This window comes from Cucurbita maxima, unplaced genomic scaffold (genome assembly GCF_002738345.1).
Source record: "Cucurbita maxima cultivar Rimu unplaced genomic scaffold, Cmax_1.0 Cma_Scf00013, whole genome shotgun sequence".
NCBI lineage: Eukaryota > Viridiplantae > Streptophyta > Magnoliopsida > Cucurbitales > Cucurbitaceae > Cucurbita > Cucurbita maxima.
In genome coordinates this window covers 5,229,814-5,238,631 of record NW_019272029.1, presented here as the reverse complement: position 1 = coordinate 5,238,631, position 8,818 = coordinate 5,229,814, and positions in this window count along the sequence as shown.

The following is an 8,818-nucleotide window of genomic DNA, read 5'->3' as shown; positions in this document are numbered from 1 at the left end:
ATGAGTTATTTGTTGTATGTTGGCACGTGCCCGAGGATTTTCATGTAACGACCCAGATCCACCGCTAGCAGATATTGTCCTCTTTGGGCTTTCCCTTTCGAGCTTCTCCTCCCCAACCAATGTGGGACATCACAATCCACCCCCCTTCGGGGCCCAATGTCCTTACTGGCACACCGCCTCGTGTCTACCCCCCTTCGGGTAACAGCGAGAAGGCTGACACATCGTCTGGTGACTGGCTCTGATATCATTTGTAACGACCCAGATCCACTGCCAGCAGATATTATTCTCTTTGAGCTCTCTTTCGGGCTTCCCCTCAATGCTTTAAAACACGTCTGCTAGGGGAAGGTTTCCACACCCTTATAAATGGTGATTTGTTCTCTTCACCAACCAATGTGAGACATCAATGTCTTTGGGCTTTCCCTTTCGGCCTTCCCCTCAAGGCTTTAAAGCGCGTCTGCTAGGGGAAGGTTTCCACACCCAGATCCACCACCACGCCTGCCCAAATTTCTTATAACTACCGCGCCTCCACCACGCCTGCCTAAATTTCTTATAACCACCGCGTCTGCCTAAATTTCTTATAACCACTGCGCCTCAATTTCTAATAACCACCTGCGCCTAAATTTCTTAATTCTTATAACCACGGCTGCGCCGCACCTAAATTTCTAAATTTCTTATTTCTTATAACCACTGCTGCGCCGCGCCTAAATTTCTTATTTCTTATTTCTTATAACCACTGCGCCTAAATTTCTTATTTATTATACGCCGCGCCTAAATTTCTTATCGTAAATTTCTTATTTCTTATAACCACTGCAACTAAATTTCTTATAACCACCTGCACCTAAATTTCCTATAACCACCTGCGCCTAAATTTCCTATAACCACCTGCGCCTAAATTTCCTATAACCATCTGCGCCTAAATTCCTAAATTTCCTATAACCACCTGCGCCTAAATTTCTTATACCCTAAATTTCTTATTGTTAAGGATAGTTGACCGTTCATTATAACTAGATATTTGCCTTGCATTACGGGTTACCATATTTGCTCTTTTATTAAATGCAAATATATTGTATTCATTTATTATTCTTTCCTTTTATCGCTATTTCCTTATTATTTGTAATTTACCTTATTTCTGTATTCTGTAAATGATTATAAATAAGAGAACTCTCACCACCATTTGGGTGTGGTGGATTAATCAAACATTCACATGGTATCAGAGCCCTTACGGTTTAAGAACCCTGATCCTTTCTTCTCTATGGCTTCTGAATCTTGTTATCATTTTCTTCCTTTCAATACTCTAATCCATATGATCACCATCAAACTTTCTTCCTCCAATTATCTTCTTTGGAAAAGCCAACTTCTCCCTCTCCTTGAGAGTCAAGACATCCTGGGCTATGTCGATGGAACTATGGTTCCACCACCTTGCTTTGAAACCAGAAACCTCCCCAACATTCAACCCCAAATATTTGGCATGGAGAGCAGCCGATCAACTTCTCTGTCTCCTGCTCTCCTCTCTCACTGAGGAAGCCATGGCTGTTGTCGTGGTCTCTCTACTGCACGTGATGTTTGGCTTGCGTTGGAAACTATGTTCAGCCATCAGTCAAAAGCTCGTGAACTGAGACTCAAGGATGACTTGCAGTTGATGAAACGTGGCACAAAACCTGTTGCTGAGTATGCCCGTGCCTTCAAAAAAATTTGTGACCAACTTCATGTCATTGGAAGACCCGTCGAGGACATTGATAACATGCACTGGTTCCTTCATGGACTCGGCACCGAATTTTCAGCTTTTTCTACTGCTCAGATGGCTCTCACCCCTATCCCCTGTTTTGCAGATCTCGTCTCTAAAACTGAAAGTTTTGAGTTATTTCAGCGCTCCCTTGAGTCCTCTGACTCCACTCCTACAGCATTCACAGCCACTAATCGTGGTCGCACCCATGGAAGTCACCCTGCTTTCTTTACCAACCAGCGAGGTCGTTCTTATTCTCACAAAAACAACTCTTCTAATTGAGGACGAACCCACTCAAGTCAGGGTCGTCGACCACCTCATTGCCAAATATGCCGTAAAGAGGGCCATTATGCTGACCGCTACAACCAACGGTATGTTCGACCTGATTCTTCTCATGCTCACCTTGCTGAAGCCTTTAACACGTCATGTTCTATTGCTGGACCCGATGCTGCTGATTGGTTTCTGGACACTGGAGCTTCGGCCCATATGACTGTCGACCCATCAATTCTGGATCAGTCTAAAAATTACACGGGTAAGGACTCTGTGATCGTAGGAAACGGTGCATCCCTACCCATTTCCCACACCGATACTCTTTCTCCTGTTCCAAATATTCACTTATTAGATGTCTTGGTTGTCCCTCACCTCACTAAAAATCTTCTTTTCATAAGTAAATTAACGTCTGATTTTCCTCTCTCCGTTACATTTACTAATAATCTTATTACTATCCAGAATCATCAAACAGGAAGGGTGGTGGCAACCGGTAAAAGAGATGGAGGGCTATATTTGCTGGAGCGCGGCAACTCTGCTTTTATTTCAGCCCTTAAAAACAAATCTTTACGTGCTTCATATGATTTATGGCATGCTCGTCTGGGTCATGTGAATCATTCTGTCATTTCTTTTTTAAATAAAAAAGGTCATCTTTCTCTTACGTCTTTATTGCCTTCTCCATCATTATGTAATACTTGTCAGCTTGCGAAAAGTCATCGATTACCTTATTCCCGCAATGAACGTAGGTCGTCTCATGTGTTAGATCTTATTCATTGTGATCTTTGGGGTCCTTCTTCCGTCAAATCAAATTCGGGTTTTCTTTATTATGCTATTTTTATTGATGATTATTCTCGATTCACTTGGTTTACCCTTTAAAATTTAAATCTGATTTTTTTGATATTTTTCTTCAATTTCAAAAATTTGTGGAAAATCAATATTCTTTTCGTATCAAGGTATTTCAAAGCGATGGTGGTACCAAATTTACTAGTACTTGTTTCAAAACTCATTTACGTAATTCTGGCATCCACCATCAACTCTCTTGTCCATATACACCTGCTCAAAATGGCCGTGTTGAGAGAAAACATCGTCATGTGACTGAGACTGGCTTGGCCCTTCTCGTTCACTCTCATCTTTCTCCTTGTTTTTGGGTTGACGCCTTCAGCACTGCAGCTTATATTATCAACCGGTTGCCTTCTTCACTTCTTGGAGGTAAGTCACCCTTTGAACTCCTTTATGACTACACTCCACGTTATGACAATTTTCATCCATTTGGTTGTCGTGTTTATCCTTATTTGCGTGATTATATGCCTAACAAGCTTTCTCCCCGCAGCATTCCTTGTATTTTTTTGGGTTATAGTCCTGTTCATAAAGGGTTTCGCTGTCTTGATCCCGCCACCACTAAGCTATATATCACCTGCCATGCTCAATTTGATGAAATTCACTTTCCTGCTATCCCTAGCTCCGAAGCCCAACCTCTTTCCACTATTCCTATTTCAAATTTCTTGGAACCACATCTTCATCATATTGATTCATCCCCCCCTACCATTTCATCACCGCACATTCCTCAATCCAGTTCATCCCCGTGTGATATTTGTTCTGACCTTGTAGATGAGTCTGTGCAGGTTGATACTTCTCTTGCAGGTTCCACTTTGCCACCCTCGACTTCTAATTCGACCTCTATTGAACCTCCTGTTGATTTCTCTTCTTTGGGCACTCATCCTATGATCACACGCGCCAAAGCTGGTATATTCAAGACTCGTCATCCAGCAAATCTTGGTATGTTGGGCTCATCTGGACTTCTCTCTGCTCTTCTTGCATCCACTGAGCCAAAAGGATTCAAATCTGCGGCTAAGAATCCTGCTTGGGTGGCTGCCATGGATGAAGAAATTCGAGCATTACAACAAAATGATACTTGGACTTTGGTTCCTCACCCTGCCAACACCAACATCGTGGGCTCTAAATGGGTGTTTCGTATTAAATATTTGCCCGATGGATCCGTCGAGCGCTTCAAGGCTCGTCTCGTTGCCAAAGATTATACTCAGGTTCTTGGTCTTGACTACACTGACACTTTCAGTCCGGTTGTCAAAGCTACCACTGTCCGTGTTGTGCTTTCTATTGTAGTCACAAATAAATGGCCTCTTCGACAACTTGATATCAAGAATGCTTTTCTCAATGGAACGCTTATTGAACGTGTTCATATGGAACAACCTCCTGGGTATGTTGATCCTACTCTCTACAGATCTCTTGTTGGCGCCCTTCAGTACTTGACTATTACGCGTCCAAATATTGCCTATGCTGTCAATTCTGTCAGTCAATTCTTGCATGCCCCTACTGCAGATCACTTTCTTGCTGTCAAACGTATTCTTCGCTATGTCAAAGGAACACTCCACTTTGGTCTTACCTTTTGTCCATCCACTGTTCCTAGTACGCTAGTCGCTTATTCGGATGCTGACTGGGCTGGTTGTCCCGATACTCGTCGTTCTACATCCGGCTATTCTATTTATCTTGGTAACAATCTCATTTCTTGGAGTGTCAAAAAGCAACCTACTGTATCACGCTCCAGCTGTGAATCTGACTATCGTGCTCTTGCCACAACTGCTGCTGAACTTCTTTGGGTTACGCATCTTTTGCATGACCTCAAGGTCCCTATTTCACAGCAGCCCTTACTCTTATGTGACAACAAAAGTGCTATTTTTTTGAGCTCTAATCCTGTTTCTCACAAGCGGGCCAAACATGTTGAACTAGATTATCATTTCCTTCGAGAACTTGTTATCGTTGGCAAACTTCGCACACAATATGTACCCTCTCATCTTCAAGTTGATGACATCTTCATAAAGAGTATTTCTCGACCTCTCTTTGAATTTTTCAGATCCAAGCTTCATGTTCGTTCAAATCCGACGCTCAGCTTGCGGGGGGTGTTAAGGATAGTTGACCGTTCATTATAAGGCAAATATCTAGATATTTGCCTTACATTACGGGTTACCATATTTTTTCTTTTATTAAATGCAAATATATTGTATTCATTTATTATTCTTTCCTTTTATCGCTATTTCCTTTTTATTTGTAATTTACCTTATTTCTGTATTCGGTAAATGATTATAAATAAGAGAACTCTCACCACCACCACCATTTGGGTGTGGTGGATTAATCAAACCTTCACACTTATAACCATCACGCCTAAATTTCTTATAACCACCTGCGCCTAAATTTCCACCGCGCTTGAATTTCTTATAACCACCTGATCCTAAATTTCTTATAACCACCATGCCTAAATTTTTCCACCGCGCCTGAATTTCTTATAACCACCTGATCCTGAATTTCTTATAACCACATGATCCTGAACTTCTTATAACCACCGCGCCTAAATTTCCACGGCACCTAAATTTCTTCTTATAACCACATGTGCCTGAATTGCGCCTGAATTTCTAATAACCACCTGATCCTAAACTTCTTATAACCACCACGCCTAAATCACCTACGAATTGCGCCTGAATTTCTAATAACCACCTGATCCTAAATTTCTTATAACCACCACGCCTAAATCACCTACGCCTAAATTTCTTCTTATAACCACCTACGCCTAAATTTCTTCTTATAACCACTGCGACTAAATTCTTATAACTACTGAATTTCTTAAACTACTGAATTTCTTAAACTACTGAATTTCTTATAACTACTAAATTTCTTATAACTACTAAATTTCTTATAACCACCGCGCCTGAATTTCTTATAACCACCGCGCCTGAATTTCTTATAACCACCTGATCCTAAATTTCTTATAACCACATGCGCCTAAATTTCTTATAACCACCTACGCTGCCTGAATTTCTTATAACCACCTGGGCCGCCGCCTGAATTTCTTATAACCACCGCCTGAATTTCTCATAACCACCTGCGCCGCCTGAATTTCTCATAACCACCTGCGCCGCCTGAATTTCTCATAACCACCTGGGCCGCCGCCTGAATTTCTTATAACCACATGAATTTCTTATAACCACCGCCTGAATTTCTCCTGAATTTCTTATAACCACCTGCGCGCCTGAATTTCTTATAACCACCTGCGCGCCTGAATTTCTCCTGAATTTCTTATAACCACCTGCGCCTGAATTTCTCATAACACCCTTATAACCACCTGCGCCTGAATTTCTCATAACACCTCCGCCTGAATTTCTCATAACACCTGCGCCTGAATTTCTCATAACACCTGCGCCTGAATTTCTTATAAACACCTGCGCCTGAATTTCTTATAACCACCTGCGCCTGAATTTCTCATAACCACCTGAATTTCTCATAACCACCTGCGCCTGAATTTCTTATAACCACCTGCTCTTAAACTGCGCCTGAATTTTTTATCACCACTTGCTCTTAAAGTGCGCCTGAATTTCTTATAACCACCTTGCGCCTGAATTTCTTATAACCACCTGCGCGCCTGAATTTCTCCTGAATTTCTTATAACCACCTGCGCCTGAATTTCTCCTGAATTTCTTATAACCACCTACGCCTGAATTTCTCATAACCACCTGCGCCTGAATTTCTCATAACCACCTGCGCCTGAATTTCTCATAACCACCTGCGCCTGAATTTCTCATAACCACCTGCGCCTGAATTTCTCATAAACACCTGCGCCTGAATTTCTCATAACCACCTGCGCCTCAATTTCTCATAACCACCTGCGCCTGAATTTCTCATAACCACCTGCGCCTGAATTTCTCATAACCACCTGCGCCTGAATTTCTCATAAACACCTGCGCCTGAATTTCTTATAACCACCTGCTCTTAAACTGCGTCTGAATTTCTTATCATCACTTGCTCTTAAAGTGCGCCTAAATTTCTTATAACCACCTTCTTATAACCACCTGCTATTGCGCCTGAATTTCTTATAACCACCTGCTCTTAAACTGCGCCTGAATTTCTCATAACCACCTGTGCCTGAATTTCTCATAACCACCTGTGCCTGAATTTCTCATAACCACCTGCGCCTGAATTTCTCATAACCACCTGCGCCTNTGTGCCTGAATTTCTCATAACCACCTGTGCCTGAATTTCTCATAACCACCTGTGCCTGAATTTCTCATAACCACCTGCGCCTGAATTTCTCATAACCACCTGCGCCTGAATTTCTCATAACCACCTGCGCCTGTGTGCCTGAATTTCTCATAANCCACCTGCGCCTGAATTTCTCATAACCACCTGCGCCTGAATTTCTCATAACCACCTGCGCCTGAATTTCTCATAACCACCTGCGCCTGTGTGCCTGAATTTCTCATAACCACCTGTGCCTGAATTTCTCATAACCACCTGTGCCTGAATTTCTCATAACCACCTGTGCCTGAATTTCTCATAACCACCTGCGCCTGTGTGCCTGAATTTCTCATAACCACCTGCGCCTGAATTTCTCATAACCACCTGCGCCTGTGTGCCTGAATTTCTCATAACCACCTGCGCCTGTGTGCCTGAATTTCTCATAACCACCTGCGCCTGTGTGCCTGAATTTCTCATAACCACCTGCGCCTGAATTTCTCATAACAACCTGCGCCTAAATTTCATAACAACCTGCGCCTGAATTTCTTATAACTACCTGCGCCTGAATTTCTTATAACCACCTGCTCTTAAATTGTGCCTGAATTTCTTATAACCACTTGCTCTTAAACTGCACCTGAATTTCTTATAACTACCTGCGCCTGAATTTCTTATAACCACCTGCTCTTAAATTGTGCCTGAATTTCTTATAACCACTTGCTCTTAAACTGCACCTGAATTTCTTACTACCTGCGCCTGAATTTCTTATAACCACCTGCTCTTAAACTGCACCTGAATTTCTTACTACCTGCGCCTGAATTTCTTATAACCACTTGCTCTTAAACTGCACCTCTATTTCTTACTACCTGCGCCTGAATTTCTTACTACCTGCGCCTGAATTTCTCATAACAACCTGCGCCTGAATTTCTCATAACAACCTGCGCCTGAATTTCTCATAACAACCTGCGCCTGAATTTCTTATAACTACCTGCGCCTGAATTTCTTATAACCACCTGCTCTTAAATTGTGCCTGAATTTCTTATAACCACTTGCTCTTAAACTGCACCTGAATTTCTTACTACCTGCGCCTGAATTTCTTATAACCACCTGCTCTTAAACTGCGCCTGAATTTCTTATAACCACCTGCTCTTGCGCCTAAATTTCTTATAACCACCTGCTCTTAAACTGCGCCTGAATTTCTTATAACCACTTGCGCCTGAATTTCTTATAACCACTTGCGTCTGAATTTCTCATAACCACCTGCGCCTGAATTTCTCATAACCACCTGCGCCTGAATTTCTTATAACCACCTGCGCCTGAATTTCTCATAACCACCTGCGCCTGAATTTCTCATAACCACCTACGCTTGAATTTCTTATAACCACCTACGCTTGAATTTCTTATAACCACCTACGCTCTACGCTTGAATTTCTTATAACCACCTACGCTTGAATTTCTTATAACTACCTGCTCTTAAACTGCGCCTGAATTTCTTATAACCACCTGCTCTTAAACTGCGCCTGAATTTCTTATAACCACCTGCTCTTAAACTGCGCCTGAATTTCTTATAACCACCTGCTCTTAAACTGCGCCTGATATTCTTATAACCATTGCGCATGAATTTCTTATAACCACCTGCGCCGCCTGAATTTCTCTGAATTTCTTATAACCACCTGCGCCTGAATTTCTTATAACCACCTGCTCTTAAACTGCGCCTGAATTTCTTGTAACCACCTGCGCCTGAATTTCTTGTAACCACCTGCGCCTGAATTTCTTGTAACCACCTGCGCCTGAATTTCTTGTAACCAC